Genomic DNA, 19,684 nt, shown 5'->3' with positions numbered 1-19,684 from the left:
TTTAACTGGTCTGCTTAAGCATACTGCAGAATCACAAGTTGTAGGCTGCGGCATTTTTTCACTTATTTCTGTCTTTTAGGTGCACAAGGGGTATATGCTGGTGGTGTAGGTGGTAGGGGACTGTATCTGACATCATCAAGTCAGGGGACAAGAAACGACCCAGCTCAATGCCAAATACTGGCTGCATGGTCGGTCCAGTAAAAAAAGATATACAAAGCCCACTATTGTCCCTCTAAACAGCAATCTAAAGATTATTTCTGTAGAGACACTATTGTGAACACTGCACAGAGAAAATTGCAATATTTTCAGTGAAGCAGTTCAAAGCAAAAAATAAATTCTTAAAATTTCCCTGATTTTTGTAAAATAAATAAATAAATACATAAATAAATAAAAGGCTAGCCTTAGTCCACATGAATGGATAGAGCCTAAAACAGTATTAGACAAGAAATAAATCATAAACTGATGAAAAATCTTGCCAGAAATGTTTAACATACACAATTGCACCAAATGCAATCTGAGGTCTATTTCTGCAGGGGGTTACAATTCTAAAGAATGCATTGAATAAAATGACAGTTTCAGTAACATAGTTACAAGCACAAAAATACATGAACAAAACTCCAATAATTTGGGGTAAATGGATAGTTTCAGTCAAAAATGAATGGATACAATCTAGAACAGTATCAGATAATAAATAAATAAAAACACATGAAATTCCTGTCAGAAATGTTTAACATACAAAATGGAGCCAAAAATAGCCCTTTAAATAAAAAAAAATGCTTATAATGCTGTAATTCTTCTTAATCACCCCAAATAACGATAACAACAAAGAAATGATTACAATATTAGTAAGCTTTCCTGTCAAAACTTCCAAATCAAGCTTTTAATCAACATGCTTAACTGTATTGGTCAAAGTAAAAACAGAAGCATATACAAACTTTAAATTCAGGGAAAAACATTCAAAGCAGCAGAATACACTGGACTTGCAAGATGGCTGCAAAGTGATCAACAGCTTTATTTCAGCTCCCCCAGTGTGAAAAAAAGAAACAGAGAATTAAGAGCCAGTAATGGTGACAGTTTGAGTAAAATTCAGTTACTGGCTAGGAAGTACACTGCCTGGATGCCTGCAAAGAAGAAATTTAGAGAACCTGAAAGAAAATCAACAAGAAAAAGTGAAGAGAAAACACTGGGCTGGGAAGAATCTTGCAGCTGTTCGACAAAAAACAGTTCAAAATTCAGCTTTAGTACAAGAGATGGCTTCCAGTAATTTAGAGGAAAACATAAATCAAATGTCTCAGAAGTGATTAAAAGAAATTAAACATTGAAAGAGTATATCAACTCAAATAACAAAAGGCTGTAAGAAAAGAGGGAGCGTTATCTATTCAGATGAGCTGATAAAACTGCAAAATTCAGAGGATAAAATGAAAAAAAAAACTAGCTGAGCATAAGACTTCTCAAAAAGTGCTGTTTCAAAATAGGTACAGTTAGGAGATAAGAGAACACAAAGAAAACCTGCGATTTTCCTGCTGTACCAGAGAAACTGAAAGGAACAGACTGTGTTAATTTTATGAAAGCACAAATAAGCAACTGGAATGGAATTTGTTAACTGAAAAGGCACATAAACTGTATGCTCAAACATGGCCATGAGAAAGTAGTCAAGACCTGTATTCATAAACATGCAATTATATCAGCAGAAAGAGTTGATTCCAACAAAACTGTAGCAGAAGGTAAAACATATAAAAAACTGGAGACAGGAGAGTTTGTGAAAAATGATTACTTACTGTATACCAGGTAGAATTTATTCCAGCAATAAGGTCAAGCAGCAGGTGTGAGAGTCAAACATTTATATCCACTGACTTCAGAATATATTTTCCTGGAGGATCAAAGACATTTTTGAGGCAGAACATGCTAAGAAAGAAATAAAAAAGTTTATTCAACAAAAAGTGATTCAGCAAACAGCAGGGGACTCTGCTTCTAATTCTTATGATAATAAAGCTCATTGATAGACTTTGCCATTGAAACTGTCTCCAATGTTCCAAAGGAAAATGCTTGAGAGACAGAAAAAAGCAAAGGAGTTGACTGGAAGAATCAGGAGTACATTGGATTTGAACAAGAATTTGGTAATGGGAGATGGAGATGAACAGGAAAAAGAACAAGATTGAAATTAATGAATAATGGGAGACTATTAAGCAGCAGTCACATTTGGAAAACATGGCATTGCAAGAAAAAGTGGCTGAGAAAGACTGTACTTTTGTTGACCTTGTTAAACTTGTGGGTGGAATATAAAGCATACATCCCACTTTATATCATTAATGTTTAGAAGGACACAACATGTAAAAAAAGTAACTATAAGTAAAACAATGTTTTGCTCTTATTAGTATTTGTATAAAAACATTTCATGATACAAACTGCAAGTTATATATATAGTAAAGCAGGTTAGTGTAATGCGTAGTCAGGGATATTTTAAATGTGGGGTGGCAGTTTTTTCAGTGACTATATGTGCATACTGAAGTAAACAAGTGTTTTTTAGTTGTAAGACATACTTTACAGTTTAACAAGCAAAGAAAGGCTGTGCAAAAGCAAGTTTCACATTATTATGCTATGACCTTGGGCTCCTGGGGTATAGTGTAAAAGGGCACTGATTATATTACATATAGAATTAAGATAGTTTCTCTTATTTTTGCATGGGTGAATGTCTAGATTAATGCCGTTGGCTTAAGCTATAAATAAGCGTTTCTGTAATCAATATACTTGAAAAAACAGACTAATAAAAGCCATGAAAAATGCTGTTTCTTTCATCTGCAAGGATATCAGCTTTTTTTTTACTAGTTGATATCCAGTAGTCAATAAATCTGCATTTGAAGGCAGCTGTACATCCATTCTGTTCTGAGTGAAATTTACAAACATTCATTACTGGCTACTTTATATAGAAAAGAACTGTCTGTGGGTGCAAGCAATTAATCTTAAGAGTTTGGAGCATTCTTTGCTGAGGGGAATGCAACATTTAAATGTACAATAGAAAAGCAGTTCAGTGAAAAATAAAATTTTAAATTATGGGAAGTGAATAAGAGCTAGCAGCTGTCTAACAGCCTTAATACATTAATGCATTTAATAGAACAGTGTACAATTTAGTTTTATTTAAAGATAGCCAGTGCACTTTTTCTTAGGGCCAGAAGTTAATATTTTCTGAACGTATACAGGTTGTTTTTCATATATGGAAGGGGAACAGAGATAAGAAAACAACAGACAACAATCAGTGTAAGTGGGAACACAAACTGTAGTAAGTGCTTTAGCATGGGTAACCTTAATTTTAGGTTAGGTAATGCATGTGGGTGCAGATTTCAGTTTGGGACGACTATTCCTGTCTGAAGGGTTAAACTTCATTTTGAAGATATACATAGTTTTGTGTGTTTGTTCTAAGTTAATAGGGAATGTGAGTGTTCTGAAAATGTACTGAATTTTTGTTTCAGTGTTATGATTAAAACAAAAAGTGAAAATGTGACACAGGTGCAAATGGAGATGAAAAGAAACAACTGCATAAAAGATCAGCCTGCCAAACATTAATATGTGCATGGGAACAACAGCTTTTTATCATGCTAGCTAAACTATTCATATTGCCTTGGAAAGCAAATGGCTTTCCAAGTACATACAAAAAGAAAAGACTACTGAATTATATTAAGAATGATCTGGCAAAACCTGCTGTGGCCCTACAAATATTATCCAACGTGTACTGCTTAGTGAAAGTATGAGCAGATTACCAAGCAGCAACCTCAAGAATGGAATTAGTATCCAGACCCTTGAAAAAGCCACCAGAGGAGGCAAATGCCCTAGTCGGATGTGCCTTTACAGATGAGAAAAGGCATTTGCCATGAAAAGAATGACAAAAGGAAATGACCTTAGAAATCCAGGAGGAGATGGTTTGCCTAAAAACAGTCAAACCCAAAGTCCTAGTATGAAAGGGAAAAAACTGCTCAGATTTGTAAACAACTTTAGTTTTATCAAAATAATATCTGAGTTGTCTTTTCAAATCTTAGGTGTAAAGAACCTTGTCACTGGCAGACTGAGGAGAAGGAAAAAAGGAAGATGAATAGACTGATTAAGTGCCAATTCACTGACCACCTTGAGCACAAAAGAAGGATTCGTATTAAGCAATATCCTGATGTGAAAAACTAAAAATGGATGAATAGCCATAAGAGCCTGAAGTTCGGACACACTCTTGGCTGAAATGAGAGCTAAAAGAAGAACAATCTTCCAAGTACAAAGTTGTAAGGAAGATGAAGAAGTATGCAAAAATGGAGCCTAGGTCAGTTTTTTTTTTTACAAAACTGAGGTCTCAGGAAGGTGGAATAAGCTTACTGGGGAAGCCTAGTAGGAAGGACGTCTTTAAGAAATTGTTTGACCTCACATCTAGAGGGAAGATTAGGATGCAAGGGCACACAAGCAGAAATTGCTGACAGGTGAGCTTTAACTGAAGAATCACAGATCACACAAATAAGATAGAACCAGAGGAACCTCCACAGATAGGGGATTCTGATGGCAAGAGAGGCACCAGGCAGAAAATCTCTTTCATTTGGACATATATGATTTTCAGGTAGTGGGTTTCCTGACCTCCTGCACTACCCGAAGCACATTCTCAGAAAAGAGGTGCCCGAAAGAGATCAAACCCCATCACTCACAGCATCAGTTGAACAGTGACAAGTGAGGATGGATAAGAGATCCCTTGTCCTGTGTGAGAAGAGGAAACTTGTGGTGACTGCCCCTGTCCAACTGAAAAGGAAGGGGGAACCAATGCTGTCTGGGTCAAAAGGGAGTTCCTAGCAAGACTTTGGGATAGTCTTGCCTGATCTTGGTAACACAGGAAGGGAAGGGAAGGCATACAGAAACATCCCTTTCCATGGAAAAGACAGAGTATCCACTTTCCAACCACAGGACTTGGGACCTTGAAAGAGAACAGAGGAATTTGCCTGTTCAGACTGGAAGAATAAAGATCTATCTGAGGAATAACTCACAGATGGGCAATGTCCAGGAACACATCTCTGTGAAGCATTCATTTGTCAGTTTGTGTGCTGGACTTGCTCAATGAGTAGTGCACTGAGGGAATGTAAACTACCTGAAGAGTCATATGATACTGGATAGCTAGATCCCAGACCTGAGCAGCTATCCTGCAAAGAAAACAGGATTATTGTGCCACCTTGCTTGTTGACATAGCATATCAGTGTTGTATTGTCTATAAAAACTTTGAGGGTCCGGGACGAAAGAGGGAATGAAAAGCCTGAAGATCCAGAAGCAGAGTCTTCATGTCTTTTATACTGATGTGGCCTGAACTCTAATGAGGAGGCCAAAGATCCTGAATCTTCAGGAGGTCACAAGAGGCACTCCAGCCCCTGTCTAAGGCATCTGTAAAGAGCTGCTAATTTGGAACTGGAGCCTGAGAATGAATCCCTGGGTTGAGTGAAAGTTTAATCAACCACTGAAACCTGAGCTTGAGACAGGGAAGGAAAGGAACTGGGAAGTCCAGGGGATGGCAATGTTGAAGCCACACTGACTTGAGGTACCACTGAAGCTTCCCCATGTGTAGCCTGGCAGGAGGGAGTGTGGGAATGGGGGAAGCAGTGAACCCAAGAACCTTGAGAAATTCTCTGGCAGTGACAAATGCCAAAGGAAGAAGGAAGTGGAATAAAGGAATTAAAGACACAGTTCTGGGGGCAAGCAGAGATGCCAGAATGGGAACAGGATGGGAACTGTCTGAAGTGTGTAACTGAGGAAAATATGATCCTGGGAAGGCAACAGAACTGATTTATTGAAATGTATGGTGAACTCCTTATTCTGTTACAGGGAAGTAGTAAACCTGAGATCTTGAAGTAGAGCATTGGGGGAATCAGCTTGAATAAGCAGGTCATCTAGATAGAGAAAGATGTGAATTCCTCGAATCAAGCAAAATGCAATGACAGGAGCAAGGCATTTGGTGAATCCACTTGCAGCAGTGGAGAGGCCAAAGGGAAAGAAGAAAACTGAAAATGCAAGGAAGAAAGAAACATAAAAATTCTTCTGAAGAGTGGATCGATGGGAATATAAACATATGCACCCTTAAGATCCAGAGATAACAGAAATGCTTGGGGTAGAAGAAAAGGAAATAGCATCTGTAGAGATAACATTGGAAAGGAAAGAATCCTGAGGAAAGTGTTCAACTGGGAAAGATCCAGAACTGGTCTACATGCGCCCTTCTTTTGTGGAACCAAAACATTCTGGAATAAAATCCCTTCCATAGCTGGGTCAGAGGCATGGCTTGAATGGTGCCCTGAGCTAAAAGAGAGAGAATAACCTGTAGAAAATGACAGATATGTTCCCCAAAGAGGTTGAGGAATGCATGAAAAGGGAGAAAGCGACTTCCAAATCATCAAATATTCCTGACAGAAAATGGACAGAACCAAGAGTCTGAAGTGATTTGTAGTCAATTGGAAGAAACAGTAAAAGACACCAGGACAAGGGAATGTGGCTGAGGGAAGGAGGAAACAAACTGTCAAATACAATCTGGCTTGTCATGGAAAACAGATTTCTGGGTGGCAAGAGTCTGAGTAGACTTAGCAGGAGGCACACGCCTAGAACCCTTCTCGCCCTTAAGAGGAGGGCAAGATTGCCTATGAACAAAAGCAGATTTTGACGGATAATTCCTATGAAATTTGGGAATAGGAGAAACAAAAATATGTTTAAGCTCCTGCAAGTCTTTGCCCTTGTCCTGGACAGAATTAAAAATTTCAGCAGCAGCAATAGATCAAAAAGATTTTTATTACCCAAAGGAGCCTCCAAAAGTTTGGCTTTAATGTCATTAGGCAAAGCCTGAAGACGAAGCCAAGAATAATGCCTCATAACTGAACCAAAGGCAGCAGCTCTGGAAGATACATCAGCTGCAACATAGCTGCATTTGACTGAATTTCAGGCAAGTTAAGAAGTAGAGTCCAGCACTGAAAGGGCAAAAGCCTTCCCCTCAGTGTCAGGGAGGTAGGAAACCACTTTAGAAACCTGAGAAAGGACAGGCAAAACATACCTGATTATATTAGTCTGGTAGTTGATGGCCCTAAAGGATAACCAGGTAGCGGTACAAATTTTCTTGTTCAGCCTTTCCATAGCCCTACTATCCTTATCACAAGGCAATAGCTTAGTGGATGCCAACAACTTGGATGGCTTGTCTTGAGGGGAATGACCCTACAAAAGGGTCATCAGAAGGGCAATTATAAAGAAATTTGCATTCTTCAGCCATTTTCCAGAATCTATCTGGATTGTTAGGTGCAGGAGGCTGAGAGTCAGGGGCTACAGCAGGTATCAAGAAGGTATCCAGAGGGGCAGCCAGAATAGGAGGAACAGCAGATAGTTTGGGAGACTTCTGTAGGAGCTCATAATAGCTTTTTTTTTTTAATCTCACGGACCCGAGAACAATCCCACTTAATAAGCCAGGGATTATTTCCCTGAATCCAGATCCTTATTGAAGGAATCCAATTCTCCTGGCCTCTTGAATAGGATGGATGACTGGGGGGGAGCTGGAGCACAGCCTCCATAAGAGGCTTCAAGGCCATCAAATTATTAAATAATCCCTGAGTGAAACCATGCTATTCACATTGGGAATCCTTACAACAGGGGAAATATGCTTTGTTTTTTGTTCCTTTTTTTGCAGGACATCTCATCGAAGTACTCTTAGAGGGTCAGACCCCTGGCATGACTCAGTAATGGTTGTAGAAATCTCTTTCCTTGACTAAGATCTGAGAAGCCCCCCTCGGTTCTTCAGATATAATCAGCTGTGATTCCCTTTCAATGTCAGGTATAGCCATTTCAAAAGCCTCTGAGGACATGTAAGAAGCTGGGTCCATGCTGGTCTCTAATGGGGTCACTGCACAGTAATCCAAAACAGCCACCAGAAGGTTCTCTGGGCTTTCACCAGGCTCAAGAGAGACATCCAGACAGGCTGGACAGGAGCCGGATCAGAGCTAACTTTTTTGGCCTTCTTCTTCTTGGCAGATGGCTGGCCCCCGAAACAAGACGATTCTGCCACAGCACCCTGAGCCAAACTTAAGACATTGGCGAGATGACTACTTAAGGTCTTAGGCACAAATACCTGGCAGATAGAGCACTGTGTATGATTGTGGGAAGCACCCAAACAAAAGAGACACTGGTCATGATGGTCCTTACAGGGAATCTGCCTCCCACACTGACATTTTCCCTTTATGGATTACATGAACACAACAACAACAGGAAATAGCAGAAAGAGAAGAAACCCCAACAGGGCATTTATCTGAAAATACAGCTTGTTAGCCAGCATAGCAAAGGGTCATTTATACTGACATACAACAATGGCATTTAGACTGGGGGCAAAGCAGTTCTGTTGATCTGCATCTGTATGTCACATTTATGCTGTACATCATGTGCGAGGAGCATATGAGTGATTTACGGCTCCTATAGGAGCTGAAGGCTTTGGTATACTGGCTATTTGTTGGGCTATCCTTGGCAGGCGATCCATTAGGTGAAGAATATTGCAAAAATGATATGGAAGGGCATTATCAGGGATAAAGGAAAAGGGGACTTATTATACTAATTACTACAGGGGCAACAATACCGATAGAAGAGGGAGAAACACAGTAATGCTAGATTTATAGTAGTAAGGGCTATTGGCAAGGGAGGAGGATTATGCTGGCATGTATTTACGCTCCACCAAATTTGCTATTATGAAACTTAAAAACTTTTGGAGAAATAATCTGCTTCCAGCAGGAAATACTACTTATAAGTGGGGACTGCAACTTGATTTGCAATAGTGAAGATGTATAGGGGACCTAGAAGGGAAAATATAACAAAGGAGGGTAGATTTATGAAGACATTTTTGAAAATATTTGGTATGAAAGATGTGAATTCAGTCTTCAGTAGTAGGAACACAGACAGAATTTACATAGTATTCCCCAAGGTACAGTAACTGTGCTAAACTAGAGAGAAATTGTATTTCACAGGAACATGTGCATGTAATTGTAAGCTTCAACACACATCAATGAGCATATCTGGAATTCCCAGATATGCTCAGAATTAGTCCAAAATGACAAAAAAATACATCAAACCCACAGACATTGCCAACATCCTAGATGACAGGTTCAGCGCAAATGCCCCCCCCCCCACCAAAAGGGCAAATATCTATCCCAGCCGAGTGCTGCCCCCCTGACATCTCAGATGCTCAGGTAAGAGCCGCCCTCTCCAAAGCAAAAAACACAGCATCAATGGGACCAGACGGTGTCCCGGGCTGCGTCCTACATGAACTCCAAGAAGAGCTAAACCCAAACATAAAACTACTGTTCAATGTCAGCCTTACTACAGGATATGTACCCAAAGAGTGGCGTACAGCAACAGTGGTCCCTCTCCACAAAGGTGGTGCCTCAACGGATCCTGGAAACTATCGCCCCATAAGCCTGACTAGCTTGGTCTGCAAAGCTATGGAAAGGATCATCATGGACCTCATAAATAAAGATATTGGGGACCTACAGACACTGGATCCTACCCAGTTTGGCTTTGTTAAGGGCAGATCCTGCCTCTTAAACCTGGTCAATTTCTTTGAAACAGTCACCAAGGCCATTGACGAGGGGAAGGTGGTCCACACAGCCTACCTGGACCTCACAAAAGCCTTCGATACAATACCCCACTCAGGCATTATAGATAAGCTTACCAGCTTAAATATAAACCCCTATGTCACTAGATGGGTTGCAAACTGGCTCAAGGACAGAACCCACATGGTTAGAATTGCTGGAGCCATGTCAGACTCCAAACCAGTTACATGTGGCGTCCCACAAGGCTCAGTCCTGGGACCTCTCTTGTTCGGTATATATTTCTCGGAGGTACAGGCCAACACGGAAGGACTGTGGCTGACCAAGTTCGCAGATGACTGCAAACTGGGCACCATAATCGACTCTCCAGCCGACACAAGCATCCTCCAAAAGGGCCTCATAGAAACAGACAACTGGTGCCAGAGGCATGGCCTCAAGCTAAACGCCAAAAAGTGTATAGTCATCCCCTTTGGCAAAAACAAAGTGCCCACAAATTACCACATAGGTGGTAATCCATTAAGTACAGAAGAAGTAATTAGGGACCTGGGGACCCAAGTTAATAGCAATCTCTCATTTGACAACCACGTGGCCAAAGTGGTTAGAAAAACATTTTATATAGCCCACCTAATCATGAAGGGATTCACATCTAGATCAGGGGAGGTCATCGTGCCTCTTTACTCATCCCTCATCAGGCCCATAATTGAGTACAATGCCCCTTTTGGGATGTACCTTACCAGACACCTGCAGCAACTTGAAAGACCCCAAAAGTACCTCACCAAGAGGATCAAAGGGCTCAAACAGATGCCATATGCTGCCCGGTTAAAGAAACTCCAGCTCTACTCAGTGGCATATCGCCTGCTCAGAGGCGATCTGTGCCAGATGTATAAAGCCATATCCAACCCGGAATTAATGGACATGCTGCACCTCAGAAAATCCAAATCCCATCAAGCCACGCACTCGAGAGACTTGAAACTTAGCACTGAAATAAATAGGACATACTGGAGGGACAGATTCATAACCCAGAGGCTCCCTTCACTCTGGAATAAAATCCCAGTCCAGGTTAGGCAGAGAACCTCATTGACTCTCTTCAAGAGGAATCTTGATGAGTGGATGGGAGATCGTAGGTTTATCCCGGGTATCACTTCTGTGTCACTGTTAGACAGAGGCACAGTATACTAACCTCGAAAAAGGGCATAGCAAAATTAATTTAAAATGGGTGGTGAAAGCCAAACACACTCTGGCTAGGCTTATAAAAGCCCTAGGGCAGATAGCCTAGTATGAACCTATGAACCTATGAATTAATAACTATTTCAGATTACATGCCAATAAAAAACAAGATACAAATTCAGAGTAATGAAGTAATGAGACACTGGCACTTTCCCATCTACTTATTAAAAAGACAGAAATTTAATGAATGGGTAGTAGAAATTATTCAAGAGTTATTAGAGAAGATAGAAATATTTTCAGAAGTTAAAGCTAGTGAGAGGGATAAAACAAAAACAGTAGAAATAAAACAGAAAGATTTGGTTAAGAAGTAATAGGAGTTACTTAAAGGGGGTGACAAAGGTTAAAGTATTGCAGAATAAGGGAAATATCACAGAACAGAGGCACAAATGCAGAGTGGTAAAGAGAAAATAAGGGAGTATCTGATAGTATGCTTGAGTTTAGAAATATTGTTGCTAAGCAACTATTTTTTTGATAATAACTTTATAGCACAAAGACTTTTAGCACAAGGCAACAGAAAGTAGAAAGGATTGTCACCAAACGTAGGGAGCCTATAACAAGAAAAATAACCAGAGATCTTATAGAGGTATTATAGATATTTTTGAAATTTTATGAAAATTTGTATAAAGTAGAGAAATGTGGAAATAAAAAAGAGCACAAATGGAATATGTATGGAAGGCTCCATTATGCCAAAGTTAGAGGAAGATGAGGCTCAACAACTAACAATTAAGATAGCAGGAGAAGAGATAAAATGGTGATGTATAGTCAACCTACAGTACATCTTCAGGAACAGATGGTATTCTTGTGGAAGTTTGGTAGTTAGGAGGGAAGAAAGTGATAAAAATCTGAGAGATTTTGTTTAACAGAATTTTAAAAGGAAGGGAAGTACCAACATCTGAGGAAAAAGTTATGGTGGATGTATTACCTAAAGATGTTAAAGACCCATCAGATCCACAGTGTCATATAGACCCATTTCAACTTTAAATTATGATTATAAAGTGTTTATGTGTGTGCTAGCTAAAAGAATGCCAAAATTGTTGACGAAATCGATAGCTGTGGATCAATGTTTTTTTGTGGAGTACAGGCAAACATTTGACGACAATAACAGAACAATGATGATCCAGAGGGAAGGGGAATGTAAGAAAATACAACTGTTGTTAGTAGGTCCTGATGCAAAGGAAGCATTTGACAGAGTAAACTGGGATTGTATGAGTAGGGCAATGGAAGAATTTGCATTCCCTGATACAATAATAAGGTTAATTAGAAAGACATATGAAGGATTGGGGGCAAGAACTACAGTGGGAGGGTTCCTCCCTGATAAGTTGTATTTGAACAGAAAAAGAAATGGTGGGATGTCCTCTTTGCCCTTTACTTGCTTTATATTTAGAGCCATTGGTAAAGAAAAGAAGGGACTCAGAAATGCAAGGATATAATTAGTAGGGTAAACAGATGATATTATTATACACCTGATAAATCCAGAAAAGGACATCTCAGTGATGTGGAACATTCTGAGACAGTTTCAAGCCTTTTGCAAATATAAAAATTAATAAAGATAAAACAAAGGCTATAGCCTTAAATTATGTACCCACACAAGAAATGGTTCAGCAATATGGGTACATGATAAGATTAAGCATTTAGGAGTATGGATTAAAAAGGATTTTGTTAAGGCAGCAAAGGACATGTAGGAAGAAACTAAACAAAAGGTACAACTAAAAACTGAGAAGCTGGAAGCTCTTGTTTATGGCTGTGGATTGTAACATGCAAGCAGTAAAAATATTTTTAGCCCTTTTAGTTTTATACATGGGTCATGCATATTTTATCAACTAGAGGGGAAGTTATGGACAATAATAAATAAAGAGTTCAAGAAATCTATTTGGGAGGGAAAGAGGGCAAGAGTTAAGACAAGCTGATCCTTCCAGTAGAACAGGGTGGTTTAGGATTATCTGATTTGAAGGGATATTTTATAGCTACAGAGTTATGTGTCATATACATAACAAAAGCATAAACTTATAATTCAAAATGGAAAGGGATGATGATGAAGCAGGGGGTAGTTTAAGAAATAAAGAAAGAGAATGGGATTTTGGATGGAGATACTTAAGGAGAATAATAACCATATAGAATATAATATTCACAAATTAGCAGAAAGTAGTCTAATATGGATGACTGCAAGCAGGGGTATAGAAAATAAGCAAGGGAGGGCTGGAATTTAATGACGAAGATTGGTAAATTAACCAAGTTACTGGGAGCAAATAACTAGAGAGGGAAAATGCAACAGAGATGGGGTGATGCCAAAAAGATGTTTGTACTGCAGGCTAGAAATGGCCTTTCCTGCCAGGGAACAATACTGAAGTATAGGCAAAGATAAAGGGGTAGGGGAATCATAAGAGAAAGACCTGCTCTGGTAGAGATTTTGGTTGAATCTAGAGCACAGGCTGTTGTTAAAAAGGGATAATTAGTAGGCCATATAAATATTACATTATAACTATAAGAATCAATTAGAGAAAGTTAGAAAAAAATGGAGAGAGAGACTGGGAAAACAATTTACAAGAGAACAATGGGAGGTTATTATATATGGCTCACAAGTGTTCAACAAAGTCCAGAAGGTTTAGGATCTCTGCTTGGAAGTGTTTGCATAGGTATTTTTATCCCCCAAGCAGACATCAATAAATTCTTACTCAGGTAGATAGCAGATGTTGGAGGCGTAATGGGAAAAAAAAGAGGTAACTGAAAAGCCATGTTCTGGGAGTGCAATGAGTTTTTGGCAGATTTTGGAAATTCTCTAAAGAGTTCTCTGTCAGAAATACAGGGAGTTCAAATAGTTGTAACTAAGGGAATGATTCTTTAGATCAGGGATACAGGATTTGAATTGGTTAGATATAGTAAATCCTTATTAAGTTTTATTCTGTTGGCTGCAAAAAACAATTACTAGAAAATGGAAATCAAAGTTTAAACCAACTGTATTTGAAGTATTAATTATTATAAAAGAAAAAAACTGAAATGGAAAAAGTATCTCTGAAAAAAGGAAGAACCAAACATGAATGGGAATTGTGGGAACAATACATGCAGAATAATGTTTATGTGGAGGAGGAAGAGGAGGGAGGTTTAAGGGAAGTCAAGAATTCAACAATTTACGTAATGGTAGACTGATGATAATTACAAAGAAGGAAAATATATAGGATATATAATGAACGTAAATTAAAAAAAAATGTTTTTTTTTCCTTTCTATTAATGATAATTTAATAGAAGTGTTAAAAAAGAAAGCTGCTTAAAAAGTGGCAGAATGCACTCTTTCAGCACTGAGTGAAAAATAAGAGGGAGGAAATAAAAACACCAGATGGTTTCTTATCTGAGATCAGAGGTGAAAAATCCAGACAAAAGAGCAGTCTTGTCAGAAATCCTACTCTTACTTTGGCTGTCGAAACTGCAAAGGTCTTGTTTGTCAGTCTGAAAAGCAGTCCCTGTACTCTCGGGTGATTGGTCCATCACAACCACAGGCAGGCAAGGGGAGGAGCTTTGAGATTTTGTAGACTGCCAGAGATAGGGTAGCAGGGCACTACTACTCATATGCCATTAAGGCAGTGTGTTTGTTGAACATTTATTATTTGACAGAGATTCTAGGGTTTGTTACAAGGTGACTTCAGGGGGAAACTAAATATTCAGGGATAGCAGGAGCAACAATGTGGGTAGGTAGGATAAAATCTGCAATACATTTGTCTCCATATAGTAACATCCTTGGGATCAGAATGTGTGATATTATGGATGAGTTGAGTGTGATGCTGGACATTATTCCTTTATTTCTTGACATAACTAAAGAAAGATTTGCATTTTTCTTAGATATTTATAGCATCTTTAAGCTCATGTTCAACTTTATATTTTCTAACAGTACTCTTGAGCTCCATGATGCCATACTTCACTGCAGTCCTGAGACAGGGGGAGGGGGCACCTTGCAGCTTTTGTTATAGAATTTATTAATAGAATTTTAGTACTAGAATTCCACCACTGAGATTTGTTCATGAATTTACCATGATATTTAGGGTGGCCAGGTAATGACTTTTTTAATAAACTGTTTAGGTACCAGTAAAATTCAGAGGTGAGTGTGAAAGCCTTCTCAGATGGGTGTATTTGCAGGAGACTACTGGGAACTTTGCATAGGTCTTCTATAAGCTAAAGTAGGTTTGTCCTGGAAAAGCCCCTAAATGCAGCCTAATTTGGTTGCTGGGTGGCACCATTATAGTTAACAAAGATGATGACTGACTTCTAGTTAGGTATCACCAGGGATGAGGAGATGTAGGGTGGGGTACAGGCAGTGGCTAGGTTGGTAAGGACCAGATCAAGGACAGCAGCACCTCTACTGGGTAGTTTTACAATTTTTTCTCCAGTGCACTGGTATTGAGGTCTAGGAAATGCTAAGCATATTCATTTCTAAAGGTGTAAGCATATCAATCAGTGCTTGGGTAATTGAAGTTCCCTAGTAAGAAGGAATTAGATTTGATATTTAACCCCTCCAAGGTGTCAAAGTAATCTTCCTGATCTATGTGGGACACTGATTGAGATCTATAGTTAGCAATGCAGTAATAGTTCAGTTTGTTAAGCATGATTTGGATCTCCAGGAACTCTCAGTTAGGGTGGTGGGTAATGTGCTGTGAGATGATGCTGTTTCTCAGAAATATAGATACTCCCCTGCAGTTACCCAGGAGTCTGAAAGCATGACTGGTAGTAAACACTGGCATAGAGGAAGTGAATGTCTCTCTGGGTGGAACTACTCAGATCATTAACTCCTACACGGGCCACCACAAGGTCATAATTATATTTGTGTGGTTTAAATGTTATTAGGGCCCTTGAGACATCATGGATTCTGGCATCAGACAAACAACTTGTAGTCACCCTGTTCTTTACCAGTCTGGTGAGTGTATAGTCTGTATATCTAATTACAGTCACCTAATGCTAAAATATTCCCCATGTGTGAAAGTAGATTCGGTGGGCCTTATGGGCTTACACCTGCTTCCCTGGGGAATTTTGGGTGAGCTATGTGGATTTGCAGTATATGTGATTAGCAAATGACAAGGAGTTGCCTTGTGTGTTGGATCTTCTAGATAATGTGCTCTAGGATGTTTTGGAAAATTCTTCTTTAAACTGCTACACTACACTTGATCTTAGCCAAAAGGCCAAGAAGCGATGCAGCTTTGCAGCTTCAACAAAAGTTACAGGCCTAGTGGTGTGATGTGATGGATGAGATACTTGAGTGATATAAGAGATATTCCTCCCTGTTTCTTAACTATTACATCCCTCGCAGGTTGTACTATCGACTGGAAGAAGCAGAGAACAATTGGTAACCATGAGGCAGTTGCTGTGCTGCCTTAGAACACCAAATGTGAGCAGAATGGTTACAGATTGGGTGACAGCAGACTGTTGAGCCAAGTTGCCAGAGGGTGGAGGACTTTGGTTGGTTGCAGTACTCAAGAGATTAAGGGAATACAGGTTCCCCTGAAGATTTATGGATGAAGTATTTAAGGCTATACTTCAAAGTTAGGTTAGATTGGAGCCAGTCTATCAGTACTTAGTGAAATGACAGAACCAGGTTTGCCAAAATGATGAACTGTAGTGATTTACCTATAGGCTATTACATGGCTGCTACTACTACTGATTTCTCTGCAGGCACACACAGCTAGGAATCAATGTCCCTTTGCTCCTTCTATCACCAGAAGCAAAACATCAGCAAAAACCCAAGCTGGTTCATAAGAAGCAGTATTCAGGCCTTACTGTGATTAGTAATCTCTTGGAATGCTAGAAAATAATGTCTCCCCATTCCTTGTCTCACCAGGAGAAAAAAACAAAAACACTACTCCAAAGCTGATTTTTGAGAAATAGGCTCTTTTGTGATTAATAGCCTTGTCCTAGATGTTGCAGATTTTAAAAGAAGGATGGGAAAATGGAGTTGCTACTTTACTACTGCAGTGTGCACTATCTGGGTGGGATGATGTGGAAGAGAAGGCACTTCAAGCTTTAAAAGTCTGTGAGGTGGACTTTCTCAGCTTGATCTTCATGTGCTTACTAGTTTTAGAAGATAAAATGAAATTGAGAGGAGCTTCCAAAATCAATTTACAGTAGGGGCAGGTAACTCAACAGCCCTTGGGTTTAAAAACCACAATAAGGACAGAGTAGGTGGTGACAGAGCTGTAGTCCCAGAACAGTGGCAACTCCCAAGGATTAAAATGTTTTCGTGTTCTGTTTACCCCCTCATAAAATCAGCTAGACTTAATCCCTTTACAGTTAGAGAATGGAAAACTGATCTTTACTTATAAACCCTAACCAAAACTACTCCAAGAAGAAACAACTTTGAAGTAAAACAAACTATAATAAAATAAAAGCAAATAATAAGAACTAGTCTTCAGGTGTCATTTTAAAACACTCTGAAAGACCTTTTTAACTTTACAGTATTCCAGACTAATTTTATTTGTTTATTTGTATTTCTCTTCCTGGGTAGAGCACTGATCTCCATCATGGCTCTCACACACAAAAAGTCTGGACTAAGCCAAAGACAGTGGGGAGTAATCCCAAAAAATAGGGACAAATTTTAAATATTGTTCTTATAAACTTAGAACATTGATAGAATAAAAGGTCTTGTGTTACCATGCATTTTCTGAAGAATATGAAGCCTGAAACGCAAATCTCCATCATTTAGTGAATTCAGTCCTCATAGATTTGCACAAAAATCTAGAAAACTACAAATGCTGTGAGGAAAAGATCAAAAATATAAGGCAAAAATCTGGGCATTCTGTGAAAATTTGGACAGTTGAGAGGTATGATCTCCATGGACATTTTTCACACACAGCCCAGAAGCAGTGTCTGGTTAAGTGACTTGCTCACAGTCACACAGACAATGGAGGCTGAGAGAATCAAACCTTGTACCTCTGGACCACAAGAAATAGCTTGTTAACAACTCCTTAATCCTCTAAGCTAACTGCTACACTTGGAGAGTCAAACATGTTGGCAAACCATGCACTGCCTTTCCTCTGAGCAGAAGAGTTAAGTATCTCACCAACTGCACCATGTCAATTAGGTACTGATTATTACAAACAAGTTCAAATGCCTGAACAAAAAAGTTTAAATGCCTGAACAAAACTATCAGTGTCAACACCCTTTTTATACAGAGGAGGAAACCATTTAATACTGACCTTGACTTCTAGGGCTGGATATTACTCCTCCCACTCACAAGCATTTGGTAAGGGATGAACAGTTCTTTCTTAAGCTGACTCTGTGTCATCAGGCTGTCTCTGTTCTCATACTCCCCATAGCTTAAACTATTTCATTCTCTGAGGTACTTGACCTCCAGCCTCTACCATTTAGTTCAAGCTAAATTCTCTGATATTCCTAGGACATACTGGGTGGCCTTTTAACTGCATGTTGCATACCTATAATCTTTACAAAGCATCCTCCAGGTTCAGTGGACTGATCTCCGATTGCAAACAAAGCAGTTATTATTTCATCATTGTTTACACTTGTATGTGGATGTCCTTTTGATTTGTACTCTGCAAATGTCTGGGCAACTGACATTTTGGCACTGCTTCCAGGCTCATTTTCCTGTTTCCTGACTATGCTGACTAAAAAAAAATAAAATAACTACTGTTAAGGGTATACTGCTGTATATTTAACTTGTGCCTATAAGAGTATAAACAAGTTTTGGTGAAAAAATGTATTACTGGCTATACAATCTAGTTTACAATATAGCTACACTGGTTCAAATCAACATGTGATGGTCAGGAGCTGTGGTCTCACAATCTGCACTACTGGCCACCACTTTAAATATTATGGACACGTTTTAACTCCCGCACTGCTGGCATCAGTTTATATGTGATTGACAAGGGCTACCACATCTAGATAATCACCACTGTCACTAATTAATATGTGGCTTTAAGAGCACATGACAAATGAGGACTGCTGCCTTGGATTATGACCAACACCTACTACACAAAAATAAGCCATATCTTGAACAGCTACAAAACACAGTTACAGGCACTGGCTTCCCAAGACTTCATTGACCTTGCTCTTACTCAAGGGTTGTCACCTTTCACTGTGGCTAAAACTGGAGTAAGACCACACCCCTCACATCCCCAGTAACCCCGCCCACTCCTACCCATGTTCCAGCCATTTTGTGACATCACCATAACATCAATGGACAGGAACACCCTCTCTTTTCTGCTCCTAATGTCTGATTTCAGACAATTTACTATGCTTTTCTGTAAAAAAAAACACAGTAAATCAGCCGATTTAACAAACTCTTCTAGTCTGTTTCCTTTTTTGAAACCAGGAGAAGTAACTGATAATTTGCAGTACCACTACCCCATTCTTATCTTTACAGTTGCACTGCCACCAAATAACCCAGCCATAATGTAATAATTAAGTACTTATGTTTATAACAGTCTCCTGTTGAAAGCCAAATGCCAACACTACACAATACATCAATACTGTGCCTAAACACTTATCAACTAATAAATAAATGATCAGCCAAAAGCTTTTGTAATTTATTAATAAAAAAGTTTAACACAAATCAGGCATTTGAGCTGAAAAAAATAGAAACAACTATGTCATTAATCAGGAAAGAATAAAATGTTTTAAACAGCAACATGGCAACAGGAAAGCAAAACCTAAATGAACTTACTTCAACCACTAACTCAATAAACCCTAGTGATACCTCCAGATGTACTGATAAGATCATCCTAGTGATACATCTGTGCATCTAATATTGCCTTTTCATATTTTCATCACTACCTGCAAAATCATGCAACAAATAAGCTCTTAAAATATTTCATCTTAAAGTTTTCATTATGGCCAAAACAAATGCATTAATATTTTACTTATGTTTTGTGCAGCTAAAGATACATTAAATATGG

This window comes from Protopterus annectens, chromosome 4.part0, assembly GCF_019279795.1.
Source record: "Protopterus annectens isolate FY-2018-M chromosome 4.part0, PAN1.0, whole genome shotgun sequence".
Lineage (NCBI taxonomy): Eukaryota > Metazoa > Chordata > Ceratodontiformes > Protopteridae > Protopterus > Protopterus annectens.
Note: the sequence above shows the minus strand (reverse complement) of the source record.